This window comes from Protopterus annectens, chromosome 3.part0 (assembly GCF_019279795.1).
Source record: "Protopterus annectens isolate FY-2018-M chromosome 3.part0, PAN1.0, whole genome shotgun sequence".
Classification (NCBI taxonomy): Eukaryota; Metazoa; Chordata; order Ceratodontiformes; family Protopteridae; genus Protopterus; species Protopterus annectens.
This window is the reverse complement of record NC_056731.1, coordinates 122,291,277-122,315,210: the sequence shown is the minus strand read 5'-3', so window position 1 is coordinate 122,315,210 and position 23,934 is coordinate 122,291,277. Positions and strand designations below refer to the sequence as shown.

The 23,934-nt window shown below is 45.4% G+C and overlaps 1 non-coding gene across 1 annotated transcript in view; it reads left to right on the top strand.

The window, feature by feature from the left end:
- The first annotated feature begins 23,726 nt into the window (after positions 1 to 23,726).
- The window catches only part of LOC122797515, a 3,814-nt gene continuing 3,606 nt past the window's right edge, over positions 23,727 to 23,934 (top strand). The window contains exon 1 of the ribosomal RNA XR_006364190.1: positions 23,727 to 23,934. This exon is cut by the window's right edge and continues 3,606 nt beyond it. This is a non-coding gene — a ribosomal RNA (28S ribosomal RNA).

Below are 23,934 nucleotides of genomic sequence, written 5' to 3'. Positions count from 1 at the left end.
CTCAAGTTCTAACCCACGATGTGGAGACGTCTCGACGAGACGAGACAAAAGGCGACTGTTGTACTATGACCTGTATCATACTCAGTAACAATGGCACAGTTGTGCCCACTGACATTAGTTTCTTCACGTCTGCAGGACCCTCTGGTATAACAGCAATGCAGCCTATCCATGCTGGTGAGTGTGCATTAACAATTCCTGTAATAGTGTTGATAGTAATAGTACTATTTGGCTCACTTAGTAGTGCTCTTTGTTAGCATGTAGGTGTCTGTCGATATCACGCATACCGAGTACTGTACAATTGTGTGAAACTGTGCGCATGTGTGCACCTGTGCATCACTGGTAATGTGTAGACATTGTAAACTGTTTCCCGTTTCCCTCCCACAGGTTCTGGTGCTGCTCTGGTGTCATGTAGCAGGAAACCTGAATCAGGTGCCGTGGGTACTAATAATGACATCTGTGGAATGGCACAGGAAAGTATGCTAGGGTCTGCCATTGGTCAGCCGATTGACAATACACAGCTGTCGACCCCATCAATGCACACAGTTATCCTGCCAATACACCCTTTGTCACCAATGTCCCTAGGTGATGGACAGCATACAGTGGGCATTGACCAGGGTCAAGTGGTATCTGTGGCACATGCCTCCCCACACAGCAGCCCTGGGCATGGCCCAGAGATGGTACCACACAGACAGATGTCCAGGGGTTCTTGTGGGAGCATCCGTGAGCGTACTGCCCCTGTCAGACGTGCCCTCAGAGGTCTTACAACCTCAGCTATGTTTCAGGCTGTCATGCAGGCACAGTCACGTATGGAATGGTACACCAGACAGGGTCTGAGGAAGCTGACAGCATGTCGCACAGCCATGACTGACAGTATGCGTAACATTGCGGCTGCCATCCGTGATTTCACCGATGTCATAGGCAGACGTTGTGGGGACATATTAGACAGGTTCCACAACTACATGTCCATGAGCCAGGGCGATGGTGGATGGTTAAGGCGTCAATGTGGCCATATGCCAGCAACAGCAGCAGCTGGCAGTCGTCGCAGACAACAGCAGGGCCGCAGCCACCCCCATAGTGCCAGCAGCAGCCCTAGCAATGCTGGATCTGTGCTGTCAGACCGCCCCAGGAGACCATGTGCATGTGGCTCTGGCCAGGCCCGACAGGGATCTGTGTCCAGTCAACAAACACCTGCTTCTGATGACAGTACCCAGTCTGGGTTGGTACCGGATACGGTCCATAGCACCCCTGTAAGGCACAGGTACCGTGTCCGTGGCCAGAGACACTGATCTGTATGACCTGGCAGGTACAGTCTGCGGCTGTCCACAAACACCACTATATGGCAGCCATGAGGTGGAACTGTGTGCATCCATACACACATGCGAACTAACACCTAGGGCTACCGCATACACACACACACACTGCATCAACATTGCTCCACCTTCTACTGCTGTCCCTCACCAACACACATACATGTCAATTGGTAGTATCGGTGGCTGACTCAAGCATACCAAGTTCACACCCTGTGCATATGATGAAAATGTGCCACCTCCTGCAATCTGTAACAACTGTGCAGGTACAGGTTAACATGTTGCTGATGCACTGGGTGACCACATAGATGTGTAGTAATAGTATCATGTTGTTAACAGTACTGTGTGCTGAATTAATTGTGGGTATATCACAGCATGCCTGATGCAGTAAGTGTGAGATTCTCATGTCCTGTTGTCTACACCCATGGTAAGTACCATAGTGCATCATCTGCACATGTTGGCATACTGGTGGTAATGATGTCAACAGAAGGCTACATACATAGGTAGCACAGGGGATACGGTAATGAATGTAGTAATACACAATGATGGACATGTAAATTGCAAGTAGCATGTTGCCCACACTGGACTCTGCAATGCAGATGTTTGAGGATGTTGATATGTGTGCAGTACTACACGACTAGTACAGGACACACAGGAGCACCCTAGCACTGCATGCTCACATCTCATACCATTCTAGACAGCCCCAACACACATAACTGTCACAGGAGGGACAGTCCCCATATATGTCAGGGATACTGTGGTGGCAGGCCAGGTAGCATACATCCTACTAAGTATGGAACCACTGAGTGAAGGCTCAGTGTCTGTTATTTGACATGTGTATTACTGCAGGTATGAGCACATGGGTTTCCATCCAGTTATTGTACATCCTGACAGTACATGGTCTGTACACTTGTGTGCACTGAGACTGGACCCTAGCCATATGACCAGTGTATGTCCATGTACATGTGCATAGTGCCTGCATATTTGCAGTGTTACCTACTGGAACTGGTACAGCTTGTTTGTTGTACAATGGACTACATGCAGCCCTGTTTACTGTAGCTTTGTTTGCATGCATGTTTGCTTGCAATTACCCTGGAATACTGATCACACCTGCAATGCATAGTTATAGAGCTTCTGTGGAGTCCTAGTGCCATCTGCATAGCTTACTATATGTATGTCCATATCCCACTTGACAGGATGTCACTGTTTGTCCTGTTCACATGTACATTGCCTGTGACCCTGCATATGACTTACCTGGCATGTGTCCACGTGAGCAGTCATATATGCTACTGCTAACTAATCACAGGCACTACACCTTCACATATTCATCTTCTGTTGAACTACCTGCTTCGCTAGGGACAGCCTGCACCTGTCACCCCTGGGCTTTCAGATATTGGCAAAGGCTCTTGCTACCCCCATAGTGCCTATGTTAGGCAAGGCTCAAATGACAAACCCACCTTCATAGGTATCACAAGGGATAAGAAACTAAGAGTAATGCTACCCAATGCCAGAAGTCTAAACCTCCAGATGCATGCACCCAAAACACTCCTTGGCATGGAGAACATCGATATCTGTGCAGTAACAGATACCTGGTTCAGGGCTACTGAGAGCACACCAGCACTACCAGGTTTAACCTGGTTGATTTCTTTGAAACAGTCACCAAGGCCATTGACGAGTGGAAGGTGGTTCACACAGCCTACCTGGACCTTGCAAAAGCCTTCACAACAATACTCCACTTGGGCATTCTAGAGAAGCTCACCAGCTTAAATATAAGCCCCTATGTCACTAGATGGATTGCACAGTGGCTCAAGGACAGAACCCACATGGTTAGAATTGCTGGAGCCATGCCAGACTCAAAACCAGTTACAAGTTGTGTCCCACAAGGCTCAGTCCTGGGACCTCTCTTGTTTGGTATATATTTATTGGAGGTACAGGCCAACACGGATGGACTGTGGCTGACCAAATATGCAGATGACTGTGAACTGGCCACCATAATCGACTCTCCAGCCGATACAAGCATCTTCCAAAGGGGCATCATAGAAACAGACAACTTGTGCCAGAGCCATGGCCTTCAGCTGAACAGTGTTTAGAAAGGGGAATGTGCATACTGTAGTCTGTTCACCTAGTTGCCAAAAGAGACATTGTCCTCACACACACTAGCCCTCCTCAGCCAAAAACACACACTTGCAGGATTCAAACCCCTATCTGACCAGCCCTCCTCAGCCAAAAACACACACTTGCAGGATTCAAACCCCTATCTGACTAAGTAATGACACTCGAGACTGACACATTAGCAGAGTGTGCTATTGCTATTCGCATTACTGGGAGGTTTCCCTTCTCTTGCTGTACTTATAGGGTGCTGACATCATCAGTGTTAAAGGGAAATGTGCATCCTGTAGTCTGTTCTCCTAGTTGCCAAAAGGGACATTTCCAAAAGGGACATTTCCCTCACACACACTAACCCCCCTCAAATACACACACTTGCCATTCGCAGGATTCAAACCCCTATCTAACTATGTTATGACACTTGAGATGGACACATTAGCAGAGCACGCTATTTGCATTACTGGGAGGTTTCTCTTCTCCTGCTGTACTTAGTGCTGACATCATCAGTGTTTAGAAAGGGGAATGTGCATCCTGTGGGGAGGCAGACACCAAGCACACTCTAGCTTAGCTGTCATTCCCTAAGGCAAACAGCCTAGTGTTGACCTCTACACTCATATGTTTAATTGTCAAATGCACATTATTTGTTGCTGGTAGACTGTTTGCACATCTTTATTGCCATAGCATTCCCTGTTTGTATGAACAATTTGTGCATCTGTGGAAGATGTTTGCATATGGGAGGGATCCACTATATCACGTATGTCTCTGTAGTCATTTAACTGTGTGCATTGGGCAGACTGCTGTAATGTGGTTGGTTCCTGGAATAACACATAAAAATACCAGATGTGTGTCCAACTGCTAAACTGAGATTTGGCCTAAGTGTGAGAGCATGCCCAGTTCAGCATTCCCATGGCATGTTGTCTGACATATGTCAGATTTATCAAAGTGTGTGAGCATGCCCAGTGTGAGCATTTCATATGTTGGACTCTGCAGCCCACCACATTTGTGGATGAGTGTGAACTTCAACAAATATCACCCGTTTATGGTTGTGTCATGTTGCATAGTTACAACTGCTTTGTGTGTGAACACAACAGGATTATACTGTGCCTGCAGTGTTTGCATGGGATACTTTGCATACAGTTGTCAACATCCTTTCATACTGACCTAACACTGTAGTACTGTATAGTGTACTGGTAGTACTTTGTGGTGGACAGTATCCTGGCCTTTAGTGCTATCAGTGCCTTACACTTAGATAGTGAGCACAACAGCCTGGTTAGGGGCCAGTTCTGTACATCTGACCATGTTGCATTCTGTTCAGATATGAACTACTTAAACCAGGCTTGTCCAACATTGGTAGTGTATTCCACAACATAGGTGTACATTTGCAAACACTAGCGGTGTGCCCTAGTCCATGTCTAATGCTAGTTGGAGAGTGTGTATGTCCTTCAACACACATTGTAAGTGGAGTTTGCCATGACATATGTCATGGTTAGTATACTGTGCCTCTGTCTACCTGTGACATGACAGTGATACCCAGGATAAAGCTACCATCTCCCATCCACTCAAGATTCCTATTGAGGAAGATTGATAAGTGACTCTATGGGTAGCCTGTACTGGGGGTTCACTCATGGATGGGGGTGGCTTCTGTGTTATGGATCATGCAGTACAGCTTGTCCTATGCAAGTCAGTGCTGGGGTTCAGGTCTCATGTGCATAGCTCACTGCCAGATTGTACAAGGTGCAGCATGTTTACTGTTGGGGACTTTACGGTTGATGGAGATGTCTGCTGAGGTACATCCCACAGGGGCTATTGTAGTCAATTGTACCGCTGATGAAGGATGACTGCAGAGCCACAATCTAGATCTGACAACCTTCATGATTAGGTGGGTATATGTTTCTGTAAACACTACAGCACATGTTTGTCCACTGCAGGATATCACCTTGTGTCCCCATGTCTCTCATTACATGTTAACTACATAATGGGTTAACACCTATGTGGTAATTGGTGGGCACTTACTGTATATCCACGGGGGTTGACTATACACGTTTCTGCAGTTAGCTTGCCGACATGGCTATGGCACCAGTTGTCTGTTTCTATGTGGCCCTTTTGTAGGATGCTTGTGTCAGCTGGTGGATCATATGTGGTGAGCAGTTTGTAGTCCTCTGCAAACATGTTCGGACACAGTCCTTCCATGTTTGCCTGTACCTATGGGACATATATACCAGACGAGGTAGATCCCAGGACCAAGCCTTGTGGGATGCCAGTTATATCTGGTTTGTAGTCTGACATGGCTGCAGCATGTCTGACCATATCTGTTCTGTCCTTGGTCTGGTTTGCAACCCCTCTACTGACATAGGGGTTTATATTTAAGCTGGTGAGCTTATCTATAATGTACATGTAGGGTATTGTATAGAAGCCTTTGCAAGGTCCAGCTATGACTGTTTCAATTGAGTCAAACATGTTTAGGGGCAGGATCTGCACTTAAGAAAGCCACACTGGGTAGGGTCCGGTGTCAGTAGGTCCCCAATATCTTCATGTCTGTGGTACATGCTGATCCTTTCCATAGCTGTGCAGACCGAGCTTCTCAGGATTCTGGGGTAGTAGTTTTCAGTATCCATTCAGGCAACACCTTTGTTGAGAAGGACCACTGTTGTCGTACACTGCTCTTTGGGTACATATTCTGTGGAAAGGCTGACATTGAGCAGTAGTGTGGTTTGGCATTCCATTCATCTTTGAGTCCATGTTGCACTAAGCCCAGGACACCATCTCATACCATTGCTGCTGTGTGTTTTTGCTTTGTAGATGTTGGCTGTTACCTCAGCATCTGCAATGTCAGGGGGCCAGCAGTCTGCTGGGATAGATATTCTGCATTGGGGGGGGGGCTGCACTGCACCTGTCAGGATGTATGTTGGCAATGTGTGTGTGTTTGAGATATTTGTTTGATTCAGAGCATATCTGTGAATTCCCAACATGGTTCCTACCATCAGTTGTGAAAGCCATGGGGTTATCCTTAAGTGCCCTGTACAATTTGTATCTTCATAGGTTCATACTAGGCTATCCACCCTAGGGCATTTGTTAGCCTAGCCAGAGTGCGTGTGGCTTTTGCCACCCCTTGCTATGTGAATATTATGGCCATTTATGATTTGCTTTGCTGTGCCTCTGTCTGGACATGACACAGTGAAGACCCCCAGTGTAACTCTACAATCATCCATCCACTTGGCAAGATTCCTGTTGAAGAGTGTCAGTGAGGGGCTCTGCCAAACATGGAGTGGGATTCTGGTCCAGGGTGTGGGGAGCCTCTGGATTATGCATCTGTCCCACCAGCACATCCCATTTCATTATTTGTTGGGGTTGACATCTGTCACTCACAGCTCCGATGGATTTGAGTTTTCTGGGGTGGAGCATGTCCACTACTCCTGTGTTGGGCATGGCCTTCTACAACAGACATGCAATGCCTCTGTGTAGGCAGTATGTGATTGCATTCAGCTGGGGTGTCTACAGCCAGGTAGCATATGACATATATTTGAGACCCTTTATCCTCTTGGTGAGGTACCTTTGAGGTCTTTCTAACTGCTGCAGGTGTCAGGTAAGGTACATCCCATATGAGGCATTGTACTAGATTATGGGTGTGATTAGAGAACAGTATAGGGGCACAATGACCTCTGTTGATGTACATGTGAATTCTTTCCTGATACGGTGTCAAATGTAGACAGTCTTCCTAGCCACATTGGCAATGTGGGTGTCACATAACAGGTTACTGTCCACTTGTGTCCCTAGGTCCCTGGTTACTCCTTCCATACATAATGGTTTACCACCTATGTGGTAATTTGTGGTACCTTGTTTGGTATTTGGTGGGACATTCATACTGTCCAGTGTCTTTAGGACGGCTGGGTGGTGTTCCTGTGTGTGAGAGTGTGGTCTGTAGCATGCTACAGACTGTACAGCAGTCTTGCCTACAGTTAGTTGCACATGGGTGGACTGCAATGCCTTGTGCATTGTCAGTTACCTGGACGTATGGCTGTCTGTGCTGAATATGGATACTCATACTCACCCTCCTTTTATGTTTTGTTCCAGGTTCTGGGGCCATGACACATGATACGTGGTATAACCTGGTAGTGCTGGTGTGCTGTCAGGAGGCTTGCAGCAGGTCTCTGTCACTGCACAGACATCGATGTTCTCCATACTGGGGATGGCCTTGGGAGCATGCATATTGGGGTTTACACATCTGGCATTGGTCAGCATTACCCTTATGTTTCTTTCCACTTATGTTTTCTAGGGTGGTGGGTCAGTCTTTTCAGCCTTGCCTACAAAAGGCTCTATGGAGGTGGCAAAGGCCTTATCCAATATCCAGGGGTAACAGGTGCAAGCCATCCCAAGAACAGCTGTGTGGCTTGTCAAGCATGACATCCCAAGCAGACAGACATTGGATCCCCTTGGAATGACACCAGTAAGTGTGCCACTTGCTATGACTGATCATTCCGTGTTTGTACTGTGGCATTATTCTTGGTAAGGGTAGGATGCTGCAAACTGTGAGTGTCATACCAGCCTGGACTACATAAGAGAGCTCATCTATGTCTCTTTTCATGTAGTCTAGGAAGGTACATCTCAGGTCATTCACACCAGCATGGACTATGACTGCATCATATTTCTACTTCCTTTGGAGTGACCTGCATACTTCTGTTATGTAGCAGCCTACAGGCAGCTTACTGTACCCTTTCCCTTGTTCAGTCTGGTGTGCGGGACAGCAGTGTGTCTGACTATGGAGTCACCTATTACAACTGTATCAGGCATGTTGTTTCTCCTTCTGGCCAGTGACTGTTTGGCACACCAGCTTTGTGTACTATTTGTTGCATGTGCTATATTTGGACGTTGTTTGATTGGGTGTCTGCTTTAGAGGCATCTGTTGATGTGCTGTGTTTGTAATTTGTGCCTCCAGGAATGTTTTTCTGTGTTTTAAGTGTTTGGTTTGCAGTTGTGATAGCTCTATGTGGGACTGTGTTTGTGGTGTGTGTGGTTATCTTCTCCTCCCGACTAGTTTTGGGAGTACTGAGTTGAGGGAGCTCAGACTCCAGTTTGGATAGCTGGTTGCATCCCTCACATATATTTGTATTTCTTGGGTGGAGGTGGGGGTTGTCTGTGTACTTGGGGCAGGTGTAACATTGCCTCAGTATTCACAGATTCAACTTGTTGTGGCTGGCCTTAGTGGATTGTATGTGTGGACAGATTTTATTGCCATACTACTGATCAGTGATTACTTCATTGTTTATGTTTGCTCTATCATGTAGTAGCTTCCTCATTCTCTTACATGGTTTGGTTATGGCTGGTGTCCACCATACCAGATTCCTGCGTGTATGGCATTGTGTCTTGTTTTAATTTAGGATTGCATAATCCAAGCATTCCTGGCAGTGTTCATGGAATGGCTGTATTACAGGTTCTGAGGTGTGGCCCATATTTTGCACCTGCACAGGATCTTTAATGGATTCCACATCAGTTTGGAGGAGTGCAAATATTGCTTTACACATGTTTTCCACTGTGGTTTTCTTGCCAGGGACTGTGGTCAGGATTTGTATATCCAGTGTTATTACTCTATGGTCTGGTTTTACCAGTGAGCAATACACTTCTTGTCTTGCCATCCAGTACCCATGTTGCTGATTATCACATCCAGTATGCTTACCCCTCGTGGGAGTGGTACGTTGTTCCTGGGCCTTTTGGTTTATGGATTCTATGAACTTTTGTCCTACACTGTTGGAGATAGTATAATGCTCCCAGTCTATGTCTGGGTATTTTCATTCACCCACTATAATGTGGTTTGGAGGACTTGATATATTCATGTATTCCAGCATAGGCCAGGTGCAGTTCCTGGTGTTGGGACAGTAGTCTGTAGCAGGCTATAAACTGGGGGGCAGTTTTAGCCACTGTTACTTGACCATGGCTAGTCCATGCTGCTTTTTGTTGTGGTACCAACATGGGGGTGTGGTTATCCTTGACAATTCTTGCTAGTCATCCTCCATTTGTAGCTTGTTCCATGTTTTGAGGCTGTACAGCACAGTATGAGGTGTAACCTGGTAGTGTTAGGGTGCTGTTGTGAGCCTTGGCTCAGTTTTCTGTTACAGTGCAGATATCACCATTCTCCATGCTGGGTGAGTTTAGACTGCATGCATCTTGCTGTTTCGACTTATCCCTTAGGTTTGTGTTTTGAGCCTTACCTATTCCTATTCAGGGGACACTGTGGGCAACAGCCTTTGCCAGTATCCATATGGCCTGCACTGATAGGTGCATGCCAGGTCCTAGCAGGTGGTGCATCATGTCATGCTCAGCATGTCATCCCAGACTGGCACACATTGGACTAACTGCGATACTTCCATCAATTATTGTACTTGATCTCATTGTCATGTTGTGGCATGATGCTTGGTGAGGGTAGGATGTTAGTCAGGGTCCTCAGGTGTGCATATAGTACATGGTGTTACATTACTTAACACATAGCATTCATGCCTCAGGTGGTGCTGCAGGGCTGCCTCTTGTCGGATGCGCATATTACACTTCCCTGTACATGTTTGAGTGCAGGTTGTGTCATGTTAGGCATCCCTGTTACTATATGAATGAGTCAGGAGAGGGGTATCATTCCCAGGGTTCCTACTGAGCCAGTGTATGTGCTATGCGTTGCCTCTTTGCCAAGGCCAGGGCATACTGGGCACACCTCCTTCTGCCTACTGGGGCAGGCTAAGGTTGTTCCTCCTCCGAGTCACGCTCCGCCTGTGATGGCCTTGGCAATGGTGGGGGGCTGTTTGGCCCGGCCCTATGCTGGTCCTGCAAGATCATATTATGTAGAATAGCACATACCATGACAATTTGGGTACATGTAGTTGGTGTGTACTGCAAGGCTCCACCAGATGTGTCCAGACACCGGAACCGTGACTTGAGCAGCCCAAACACACACTCTATTACATTACGTGTTTGTGCGTGTGCCTCATTATGGCGTTCCTTTCAGGTGTGTGTGCGTTTGATGGGTGTCATCAGCCATGGCTCCAGTGCATAACCTGCATCTCCCACTAGGTGTCCATGCGGGATGGACCCATTGGCAAATGTCTGGTACAGCTACGTCAAATGCCAGATGTGGGAATCATGGTAGCTCCCAGGACAGCCAGCACACACATTCATTATTATGCCCTGGGCATCACACACGACCTGGCAGTTGGAGGGGAAGCCCTTGCGGTTGATGTATGCCCTACCCCGCTCACCGGCTGGTGCTTTGATGCGTATGTGCGTGCAGTCTATTGCACCCACTACCTCAGGGTATTCCGCTATTTGCTGGAAGAGACGCATATTGCTGGCCAATACCTCACAGGCATTGGGGAAATATACACGATCACAGACATGTGCCGACATGGCATCCAGGAACTGGTGCAGTACCCTGGAGGCTGATACCTCACAGGCATTGGGGAAATATACACGATCACAGACATGTGCCGACATGGCATCCAGGAACTGGTGCAGTACCCTGGAGGCTGATACCTGTGATATCCCCATCATATCACCAGTTGGTCTCTGGAAGGTACCTGTTGCTAGTATTCTTAGGCCAACACATACCTTGGTTTCCACTGGGATGGGTTCCCCTCTGTTGGTTCTGTGTGTGAGGCGTGGCCTGCACAGCTCCACTATTTGCTGCAGGAGGTCTCTGTCCACTCTATAGCGCTCTACTATCTCCAGCTCATGTAACCCGTGGTAGGTGACCCTGGGCCTGTACACTCTTCTCCGTCTCCTCACTGTGGGTTGTCTGGCACCATCTGCATTGTCACCACCCACAGCAAGTCGCCTATGTCTCATTATGACAGCTATGGCAGCCCATAGCATTTCTGCTCCGAGTTCAGCTTTTTCAGTTTTCACTTCTGATAACTTAACTCCTGTCTTGCAGTGTCTCTTGAGAGAAACATCCTGCACTGCTGTTTGCAGAGTTTTAAGTGCTGGGCTGGGCTACTATTCTGCCTGTGTAATTGCCTGCATCTAATTGTTTTCACCTGCTAGCTCCAGCAGTATTCCCTGCTAGCTTCCTACTAAATCTGTTGCTTCCTTTTTCCTTTGTTTCCTCAGGGTGGAGCCGTGTGTAAACCAGCAGAAACACGCTCAGTGGCTTACACGCGCGCACACATACTTACACAGTTCAGAATCTGCTTATTTGGATTAAAACGCGTGCACGCCCCCGCAAACAGTGTTAAACCTCTCCCAACACGCTCCCACATGCTCAGTCTTACACGCTCGCACACTGCCTTACCCACGCTTCATGGCACGCACATGTGCGCCTACACATCCAGCAAGTAACTTTGGTGTAGGCAACAGTGTACACCTTCCATTTCTTGACTTTCTCATGCTTAGTTAGTGGCACACCTCTTTCCATGATATCTGTTTGACATCTGTCATGTAACTCTGACCTCCAATGAACTGCATTTCTTTCTACCATTCCCCCCTGTGATGTCACCTATCTCCTACTCTGTTCCTTCCCCTTCTGTAACTCTTACACTACTCAGACTGTGCTCATTTGCTATGTGACAGTGGAATCCAGTATCCTTACACTCATTTGCATCAGATTGCCTACTAATGCTTAGTTACATGTCTTAGACTCAGCTTCCCCCCTTAGCAACCACTACACGGTGGCCATGTTAGTTTTGGTCTGCTGGTCCCTGCATTGACATTCCCTGCATTGACATTCCATGTATTGCATAAAACCTACATTTGTAGGTTTAAAACCTTCGTTTTTATGTTTTATACAGCGCAGCCCGTTTGCGCGGGGCTGCGCTGGGTTTAAACATCGGCAATCGTATATTTTTTATATATTTGCATCAGGTTACTTTGCCAATGGCCACATATTTGGCCATTGGCATGCTGCCCGACACATATGCACCCTTTATTTGGAGCGGACATGGCTCCATTACAGTTTTTGCAGAAACGTACTCAGTCGTCAACGGAGTATTCTGCAGCTAAAACGGCTCTTACACGGGCTGTTCTGGGCTTCCTGCATCGCTAATCATCCTCATTTGCATGCTATTCAGCTGCAAGTGAGGTGATTAGCTTATCCACGCCAAGTCCATGTAAGAGCCGTTTTAGCTTGTCTCTTACACGGACTTTGGGCTGTTCCTGGATCGCGAAGGCTGCATGGAGTCTTACACTACTTAGACTCCGTGCAAGCCTTTATGAATCCGGCCCAATGTATACAAATGTTAAGTGAAAACATAGGTATATATGAACCATATAAGTCACATGAAAGCACTTACCAAATAAAAGATTTGGATTTTATGAATTAATGCTGCTCTTCTACATCGTTCAAGATCCCTGAAGTTCTGTGTGTTGTATGCTATTTCCTTTGGGGTCATTTAACTCTAGCAACATTCCTGTTTTCTGTATGTGAATTATTTCAAGGGAACCCTGGATCAGTGGATGGGGACCAAATTTACCCCTGCTCTGGCACCAGGGTCACTATTCCTCTAAATGGAATGCCACATTTCCCAGCCCTTTTATACAAGCCCCACCTAAAATCATTGGGATCCAATACCTATCATTTTATCAATCATACCTATTTTTAAAAGGCCCCTTTGGATTGATACCTTAGTATTCTAGGGACACAGACACATGGCAGCAACAGCTAGAATATATGGTTCTGTTCAGTCCTCTTGATTATACTCCTCAAAACTGTTAGCTTAGAGCATCCAAAATGGAGTCCAACACACTGCATCCCTGACTTCTGAAGTAATGCTTGTTGGAATCGTAAAGTTACTTGCAGAGGTGTTAAAGATACCCTAGGCATATGTGTTTACACTGAAAACAAACATCTTTTCAACACTCAAATGCCCACACTCCTTAAGTGCCACTTGAATATATCTCATCACTGGCCAAGGGCACACAGAATATATGCACATACAGGGTTCTAATCAAGAGCTGTAGGGCTCTACAACTTAACATAAACATTGAGACTCATTAAATAGCTCTGTAGTTTACTATACAAGATCTGCCAGCACATACAGAACCTCCAATTCTCTGTGCTCCATTTATCAGTTAACTTAACACAAGCATCTCCCTCCAGTGTATGTAGGTTGTGCTTGCTGAGCTAGATTCCAGAACACTAGAGTACTTTTACTATATTGGTTTCATCTCCCCAGTTGTTGCAATTGCACTGTAATATTATAGAAGACTAGAAAAAATAGCTATACAGCAAGTGTCTTCAGTTTGTAAAAATAGTAGCAAATTGGTAGTTTCACTCTACCCATACCCCCACAAGACATTATACTAGTTTCTTCCCCTATGTCAACCAGTGAGCCATTTCAGCAAGCACCTGCAGCTCTGCATCCAATCAAATGCATCCTTTACAAGATGCACATTCAACCTTCCTCCCCTACTATAAGGTAGTCCTGTACAAGTGTCTGAATTCTCTCATTGCAGATCATGGAATGGGTGCAGCCATTGGAAATTAAGGAGTTAAGACAGAGGCAAGTAAATTGTATTGCAGGTTCAATGTTAAGTCTAAAACACAGTAACCCTTCCAGCTACTTCAAGGAAGAGTTTACAGGTTTCAGACTATTAAAATCAAACTACCAAGTGGGCTAAAAGTTCACCAAGAATTCCAAATCCAGCCCAACAAAAAGGTGAAGCAATAAAGCTCTGACGACAAACTTGGATCAAAAGTTTAATACATAGACACCATTAACACTCACAAAAATACTTTTGTTTGACATACACTTCATCAGATGCAGGCTATTTCTTACATATCAACCAATGAAAAGTGAACCAGTTAATGAATTAATTGTTACAACCTAAGCTAAAAACATATGTACACCTGGCATTTGGGAACCAAAACTAGTTATAGATTATTCATTTTACTGAATAAACATAAAACATCCAACAAACACATTGATTGAAAACCTATTTAAAATACATTTTCACTATATGTGAATGTAAAAAACGTTAAATTTAAAATACATTTGAATATTTATCTGGGGAAATGGCACCATCTTTTGGATTGTTTAAAAATTGCAATGCACTTGAATATACATAAAAAAATACCCAAGTACCACAAGATGGTGCCATTTCCCCAGATAAATATTCAAATGTATTTTAAATTGAACATTTTTTACATTCACATATAGTGAAAAATGTATTTGTTGGATGTTTTATGCATTTATTCAGTAATATGAATAATCTATAACCAGTTTTGGTTCCCAAATGCCAGGTATACATATGTTTTTCAGCTTAAGTTTAACAATTAATTCATTAATTGGTTCACTTTTCATCGGTTGATATGTAAGAGAAATAGTATACATAGGAGTTAATTCAAGCCTGCATCTGATGAAGTGTATGTCAAATTGTATTTTTGTGAGTGTTAATGGTGTCTATGCATTAAACTTTTGATCCAAGTTTGTCCTCTGAGCTTTATTACTTCACCTTTTTGCTGGGCAGGTTTCAGACTACACAATACCAGCTTTGCCATTAAAGCAGCATTGTACTTTCAGAGCAGAATCCTGCCAGCAGCCAGCTATGTGGGGACTCCATCACAAAGGGCATAATGAAAGGTGTAGCTTCTAGTGCCTTCATAGCCCAAGCCAAGTTGCCATGTGTATTACTATAAACAGAGGAAGCTTTGTTTTAAGCTTGCAGTTGGGGAGCACCAGTCTAGTTCTGCCTGGGGTGCCAGTTCACACCACTTTCCTTGAAAAGAAAGTCAGTTTCTATATGGCAATTCTCAGTGTGTGGCAGTTCATTAGATATTTTACAGTGGCTCCACAAATTGAAGCCTTGCTGAAAGTTCTGAGGAGCCAGAGGGTCTAACCAAAGTAAGTTTAATTTACATCACAGGCTCCAAGCTGACAAGACAATATCGTGTCACACACCTCCCCCTCTGACAGGGGTTTTGCTCTTCTGTCCAGGTAGCAGCAACAGTCAAGCCACTTGAGTATCAAACCACCTTTCCCCTTTACAATAGCTTACATATTAAAATTCTTGAATGTACACATTGTGTTCTTGATTATTTGAACTTTTCTCCTTGATCCTCCTAAGAGTTTTATCCCAGACTTTCCTGAGAAATCTAGGTAAGAGAACAGTCCAGTGTTTAAAATATAGATGTATACTAATACTATGCAGTTGTGCCATTTACCACACACATACACACCTACTCTCTTCATTTGCATTATGGAAGTACTACAGTTTCTCCATAGATGTCAAGCCTCAGTGGTTCAGGCAATTGTAGCATAAGTGTATTGAACTTCACAAGCAAAGTGGCAATTTTGCCCATGGGAGGCTGTTTTGGCTCGGTTTACTTGTTTCAAGTTATGATGCAAGTATGTGGTTATTCTATGGGTCAGTACCTGGGAATAGCTGTAATCAGCCAAATTAATCTGTGCAATGTAAAGTTCTGGCTAAGCAGTGCAGTGCCAGCACACACATACTGGATCAAAGCAACATGGGATAAGGCAGAGAGATCAGTCCTCTAACAAAACCTTGCAGAAGATAAGATAGATTGACTGCCTGACAGCTATTAGTGAGCTTTCAGCCAAGGGATGACTGGAAAGCCTGTTGAAAGTGTGACATTGTATTGAAGAGTTTTGTTAGCAGTTATGATCGTAAGGTGTCAAAAGCCATATTGAATGGGAGAGAGGATTGCAATTCCAGCTGTGGATGCTTGAAGAGCTAGAGGTTCCCCTTGGTGGTTCTTTGCTACAGAGAGAGGATATTGGACAGTCTGCAATTCCAGCTGTGGATGCTTGAAGAGCTAGAGGTTCCCCTTGGTGGTTCTTTGCTACTGCAAAAGTGAGATAGTGTTCAGGGACCTGTTGATTTTAGGCATGGTGTAACTAAGGCACATTTGGAGTTATAGGAATGTCTAAAGGCATATTCCATGGTTTTCCACACATGACACTTCATATGGATGGCCTTAGCATCTTTGAGGGGTATCACCACTATGGCACACCATTTACAGGACAGCAGCAATACATCAACAGGTATTAAGGTGCACATAATAAAGGATACTAGACAGAAATGATTTACCAGTTCAAGGTTTGCAAATTTACTACCCAAACTAAAAGGACAGTAGAAGAAAAGAGGAGACTGGGCCACCTTTACAAGCACCTGCAGCAGTTTAGAGGTTTAGCTTTTCATCTGAGATACTTAATTCTCATCTTTACCCACGAGATCAGATTTCTAGCTTGGAATAGGGTGGGTGGAGTATCAGCTTTAGTGTTATGACTGCTCATAACACTAAAAATGGTGCATCTGTGAGGAAATGTGAAGTGCTGATTCATCAGCCAGCAGAGGAGATGGCTATGGAGATGAGTTGTGTGGCAAGTACAAGGCCACAGAACTCATCTGTGGAGCACCAATGCAAGCCAGCAATACCTAGTCTAGAAGTGTAAAGACTAAATAAGTGAGGAGGTTCTACTCTTATTGCTTTACTTTAGGGTGGGTTTCCTACTCAGCTTCCTATCCCTAATTCATACACTATAAATTCCCTTCAGTTATAAATTCCCTTCAGTTATAAATTCCCTTCAGTTTGAAAGGGAGGATAGGGCTGCCATACCCAAGGCACTTTCCTCAGTTTCTCCTTTTGACAGTGCATTTTCCTCAGGCAAAAACATTTCAACCCAAACAGCCCCTACACTACCTTATGTTGTGGTAGGTTGATAAACACAGACATCATCCATTGATTACAGACAGGCATTACTCAGGCCGATTCTTCCTCATCACACATCTGCTGCATCTCATAATCATAGGATAGGAGTACTAGTACCTGCAGACCTGCACCCTCTTAAAACATGGATGGCATGGAAACTCCACCCAGGTGCCCCAATGAAGAAACTAACACCTGGGCATTCTACCAGTGCCAGTTCATGGGACATTTGATAGACTCACTAGGAGTGGAGTGCGCTTCCTGGAACTGAGGCATTTACTCAAAGTTTGTGCCCTTTGACTGCAAACACATTCCACTTGGTTCATTTAGTGAAAACCCTGTGGCTCAGAAAAGACATTTATTCTTTGTCCATGCCTACACTATTGCAGGCATATATTCTTTGTCCATGTCTATGCTATTGCATTTTATAGCATTAGCTGGCTTAGAGCTTTATATACCACATTGTATCTGCTTATGCATCCAAGCTCCTGCTGACACTTGTCACTTCTCATTTACCTAGCTTCAAATCTGTAACTTCCACCTCTGTATACTTGGAGCCCATAATCAAAAGGCAGGTATGCTGAAGAGGACACAAGCTCCCTCCACAAGGAATCTGAGCTCCCAACACACTATTGTTGCACCTCATGAACAATAATCTTGGACCTCCATCTTTTTTTCCTGTGTACAGTACAGCTGAGGGATGAGTCAGCACACATGTGCCACCTCTGCATGAAGGGGTCATGCCTCTCACTAAGCTTCTGAGGCCGAGTGTCAGAATGGGGTCTACACAGAATCTCTAACTTTAACGTTTCTACCTAGGTGTTGGGAGTCTAAATTGTTGGCTTTAGTAAGTCTTCCAGCAATCCACAGCTACTCACAAGTGCAAGTGGCATGCACTAACCCTTAAACCATCTACTTGCTGGGGCAAGGACTGTCCAGTGAAGGCACACTGCAGTTAATTTCCTTTAGATGCACAGGTGGCTGTATCTTAGGGGAAGGCACTTCAAAATCAAGGGGCTACTGTGCATGGACTATGATTTTCATGGATAGCAGTGCTGTGGTGGAGGGTGTTTTAAAAGCACAGTAACTCTGCATCATGTCCAACTGACAACCTGTGGAAAAACAGCCAGACAGTGATTTACAGCTCCTTATAGCAATCATACCTCTTGGAGCAAGAAATCTGAACAAAGCCATTACTAAAAGTGGGATAAAGGCCCAAAAATAAGGACATTGTTAAAATGTTGGTCTTACAAACTTAGAAAGTTAAACAGGTTTTGTATTAGCATGAGTTTTCTGAAGGGTATGAAGTCACTCAAATGTCTAATTTTCTAACTCCAGTCTTTAATGATTTGCCATTAATTTGCCAGAAAAATACACTTTTTTAAAACAGACCAAATACAAGGCATAATCTGAACATTCTGTGAAAATCTGTCAAGTTTAGAGGTATGATGGCAATGCAGGTACCAAGCTGCTCCAAAAAGTAGTGTGCCCAAAACAGAAATAGTGGAGAAGGACAAAATGTGTTGACGATCCTTTCATTTAACAGGTCCAAAATTTATCCAATCATTTTAAGACTAAAATGAGTAAAAAAATAAATAAAAAAACATAACAAGGTCTACCTTGCAGTCATAGACCTTGGCCTCAGTGTCAACCCTGCTTACCCATCAGGGGAAAGATTACCCCCCCCCAGAACCCCCATCCAGAGAAGCACAGCTGAGACTGATGCAGGACAAAGCATCCTCATTTTAATTATGGTGGCCATCAGGCCATTACTGTCACCTAAAGTGAGGGAAAATGAGGAAACAAAGTAGAAAAGATAATGATACAGGGCAGCTGTGATATGACAATGTCCATGAAGGACTTCAAGATGTCCTGCTACCTCAAAGCCTAAAGACTGCTTGGGATGAGTGTATGAATTTATACTGCCATGTCCACAGCTGTAGTGTGTGGGGAACACATGCCCCCCTGGCCATAATAGGAGGTCAGAAATGGCTAAAGACAATGCCTTGGTATTAGGGGAAATTATTATTTTTGTACCTACAAGTGATGGGCATTGTGCTTAGTTGGAACCTGCAACTACATGAAGTTAAGAGCATGGAGGAAAGCTGTAGTCACATACTTCAGTATGATGCTCCAAGGCACAGTACTTCTATGGAGATTAATGGGTATGTCCCAGATCAGCAGCCTCTACAGGAACACAATTTTGGTTAGCTGCAGTAACAGTTAATTGTTCACATGCCCATGTGAAATATTGATACAACCCAAAATGAAATCTGTGCCTAAACTATCATGACATAGAAATGCTGAGAACTCTAGCTAGAATGCAGTTCATCACTATCCAGAAGCAGTACAGACAGGGGCAGTATGGTACTAGTTTGTTTCAATCACACCATGTTAAAGATATGCATGAATAAAGGCAGCGTCACAACAGAAATTCAAGAATTTGCTGAAACTTCAGTGAACATCTGAGGACCCAGTTTTTTGCATGGGGTCAAATATACCTGCACACTACCTAAAAGCTTACACCACCCTGTGAGGAAAAGTGAAATCCCTTGTTGGCACAAGGTTTTGGCAAACAGACAGGAATACCAACTGTTTAGTGCTAGAGCAGCAGCTACTGTGTATGAAATCTCTACAGTTTGAGTTACCTTAGAGTTAAGGCCCATTTCAAGCCCATCTTCTAGGGCAATGTTGAAGAGTGGGAAAGGGAAAAGTTATGCAATACAAGAAGCAGGAGTTTGGAAACTGATCAAATTGCAACTAGTCATTAGGCAGGAAGCAAACCTTGGCTTCCAAGAAACTTTGGCAAGCCTGCCTCCCCATAGAGGCCACCACAGATTGTGGGACTACACCACTGATTCTCTACCAAATAACTTGTATGGCACATAACATCACTATTCCTAAGACGTCCGGTTAAAGTTTTAGCAACACTAATTAAGCTAAGACATATTATAGCACCACCTTCCATGTTACCCACTGCTTTCATTCAGTCAGTTGTCCTTTCCTTAAGGAAAGGAGAAAGCTAATTAAATACTCCTCAGTAAGGGGAGAAGAATACAATGTAATGGGCACTTCAGTTACCCCTCACCCTTTAAAAAAACACCAGTCTTGTTTTCTGCTTTTTACTTCTACAGGAAAAGAAAAACCTGCTGGTCTCATAGTTGTAAGCAAAAGATGAAATTATAAGAGAATAGTTTAAACAAAAAATAAGACATCACCAGGACACTTGGCAAGTTAAAAATACTGCAGCTATAGCAATAATTTTAAAGCACTTGGATGCACAGTTTCAATAATCTGAAATTGCTTTTTTAGAACACATTCACTTAACATGACAACCAATATTACATTCTTAAACAAACCCTATCCTTTTCATCAATGCAACTACATTGAAAGATGCTTGAAAGCATTGCTACATTAGTGGTTTGTAAAACAGAGCATATTTCATAAACACTCCATTCACAAAATTACACATATTAAGCAATTGGCAACTTTTAAAAAGATTCAGTCAAGCACTCACAGCCAGCAGAACTCAAAAGAACCAAGATACCACAAGTAAAACAGAAGTACTAAAACACAAGTTCTTACCTATGAGCAGCTTGTATCTTCATAAATCTGTGTTCATTTACACCTAAAAAAACAATAAACAAGCAAAAATAAATACTTAAAAAATTACACACTGCTGTTAAAAAACAAAAAAAAAAATCCTTACCTATTCTTCAAACAAAAAAGAAAATAAAACCAGACCCTTCTGCTTACACTGAATGCACTTCTCTTAGCTGACCTTATATCCCAAAAGCCTGAAAGCTTCACAGCCAATAGGCATCCTACTGCACTAATCAGGAAAGAAGAAACATTAATTACACCCAGGTGTCTTCTCCCAAGTCTCCAAGTAACAAATGAGCAGTAATGATACAGAGCATTATAATGTGCTTCAGTTAAACTACTGTTAGCCTTTGTAAGAAACAGCAGTATTTTACCAAAGCCATCAGTGCAGAGTTCTTTCTCATTGTAGGCTGGAATCCCAGAGCAACCTCTCAGTTGTTACTGACCTGTTCCCCTGCAGATTTGAATAATAAAATACCTTTCCCAGAATAAAAAGATTTTTTTCTTGCCTTTACTCTTATTTATGATACTTTTTCTTAGCAGCTTACTCTGTTTTGTTTTTCTGCTTCTGTTCACCCTATGATCAGAAGGGAAGTGAGACTGCAATGAATATTAGGATCAGACACAAGACCACTAATAGTAGCTATTCCACTTTTTGACCAAACACATGATGTTCCTTTGCATGGACATATTAACCCTTCTGAAACCTGGTCACATCCTTCTGCTGTGGCCTAAGTTCACGTTACAGATTATTTACATGGTTTGTTTTTAGTGTCCCCATTCTGCACTTACAGCCCCACTCTGTTACCATTCATGGTGTTTAGGACATTCTGAAAGCAGACATCTCACTGCTCTATCCCTGCACTGCTACCATTCATGGTGTTTAGGGCCTTCTGAGAGCAGACAACTCACTGCCTTATCAATGCAGTGCTACCATTCATAGTGTTCAGGGCATTCTAATGACAGGCACCTCATTGCCTCATCCCTGCACTTTTACCAGTTATAGTGGTTAGGGCATTCTGATGGCAGGCACCTCAGTGCCCTACCCTGCACTGTCACCATTTGTGGTATTTAGGGCATTCTGACAGCAGGCACACCACTGACCTATCCCTGCACTGTCACCATTTGTGGTGTTTAGGGCATTTTCATGGCAGGCACCTCACTGCCCTATCCCTGCACCATTACCATTCATGGTGTTTAGGACCTTCTGATAACAGGCATCTCACTACCCTATCCCTGCACTGTTACCATTCATGGTGTTTAGGGGCTTCTGATAACAGGCACCTCATTACCTTATCCCTACACTGTTAGCAGTCATAGTGCTTAGGGTGTTCTGATGGCAGGCACCTCACTGCTTTATCCCTGAACTGTTACCAGTCACAGTAATCAGTGCGGTCTGATGACTGCTTCATGGAAGTTAGGATACTCAGATGGCAGCTACCTCTCTGACACAGCCCAGCCAGGCAGCCTCCAGGACATCTGGGGAAGATAGAGACCATGGTGTTCTGGACCAGAAAGGAGCGTGGGCTCGCAAGTCCTGATGAGGGCAGGCCTGCTCCTCAGCAGCCAAGGAGAGTTCTGCCGGGCCAGCTGGGATATCCCCCTGAGGAGCTCCAAGGGCACAGAGACACAGAACAATTTGACAGCCTTCAGGAGATATCTAACCCAGGAAAAAAGCACTCCCGCCCAGGTGGAAGTGGAAGTCTGGAGTGGGTCCCACCCCACAGAAGTCTGGAAGGGAGAGAGGGGCAGAAATCAGATGGGCTGGGAGAGCTCCTGTCTGGGTGAGGGGGATCCAGACCACAGCCTGCCTTCCACATGGAAGTCCTTAAGGGAGCTGCCGATGGAAGGCTGCATGGCCAGGAGAGCTCCTGCCCGGGTGAGAGGGGTCAGGCGGAGCCCTCCTGTGATGGAAGTCTTTGAGGGATCGACCAGTGGGAGTCTTCTGTACCTGAAGAGCTCCTGCCAGGCAGGGGGTAGGCATCCAACTTTGCTCGGTACCTGATGGCATACCTGAAATATTGCAAAGTCCCCAGAACTCCTCTGGCCAGGAAAGTGGGGGGACTCGGACATCCCAATGGGAGCGTGCCTGCCCCTCAGCAGCTGAGGGGAGTTCTGCATAGCCTGCCGGGACTGGATGGAGGTCCCCCTGAGGGGCTCTGAGAGCACAGGGACACAGCACAGTCAGACAGCCTCCAGGAGATATGTAACCTGGGGAAAGAGCCCTCCCACCCAGGTGGAATTGGAAGCCCAGAGGGGTCCCTCCCCACGGAAGTCTGGAAGGGGGGGCGGACATCAGCAGGCCTGGGGGAGCTCCCGCCTGGGTGAGGGTGGTCTGGACCATGGCCCCCTCCAGGATGGAAGTCCGGAAGGGAGCAAGGTGGGAAGCAGCCAGGGAGGGAGCACTCCCACCTGGGTGAGAGGGTCCAAACCACCCCCCTCCAGGTGGAAGTTCTTAAAGGAGCCACTGGAAGAGGACTGTGGGGCCAGGAGAGCTCCTGCCCGGGTGAGGGGGGGCAGGCGGAGCCCCCCCATGATGGAAGTCCTCAGGGGAGTGACCAGTGGGAGTCTGCAGGACCTGGAGAGCTCCTGCCAGGTAGCAGGAAGGCATCCGACCTTGCCCGGTACCCGACTACATCCCTGAAATATCACAAAGTCCCCGGAACCCCTCTGGACGGGAAAGCAGTGAGACACGGAAGCCATCATGAGAGCGGATCTGGCCCTCTGCAGCTGAGGGGAGTTCTGCGGGATCAGTCACACCCCACAGGTTCATCCCCTCGGTCGTCCACTGGGAACTCATGATCCAACAAAATTTGGCAGCCTCCATGAGTTAAAGGATGACGGGGCGTCCTATGGGGAGTGCGAGTCTGGCTCCCAGCCCCAGGGAGAACATCTCCCAGTGGGCACCCTTGCAGTGGGGGCTGAGGTGCCTTTTCCCACTGTCCATTGATCGATCAGGCCAACCGACTCCCACTGGTGAAGGGCCCCCATGGTGTGTCTCTGCGGGTCACGGCCAATGGGTCAAGCTTCTCCTCCCCAGGAGCGAGGAGCGGGTGGGGGGGGTGTGGAGCATTCTACAAAGTCAAGGTGAGACTGATGAGCTCTGGCAACAGGTACAGGGAAATGTGGCATATGGAAGTCTGTCTCCCTGGTGCCACCCAGGAGGCCCAAGTCCATGTGATCGAGGCTCAGCCCACAGATGGTGTGAGACTGGTGGCAGTCCCCAGCGCATCAGGATCAGGTCTTCCCAGAGTCCAGTTGTTTGTGAATGCAGCC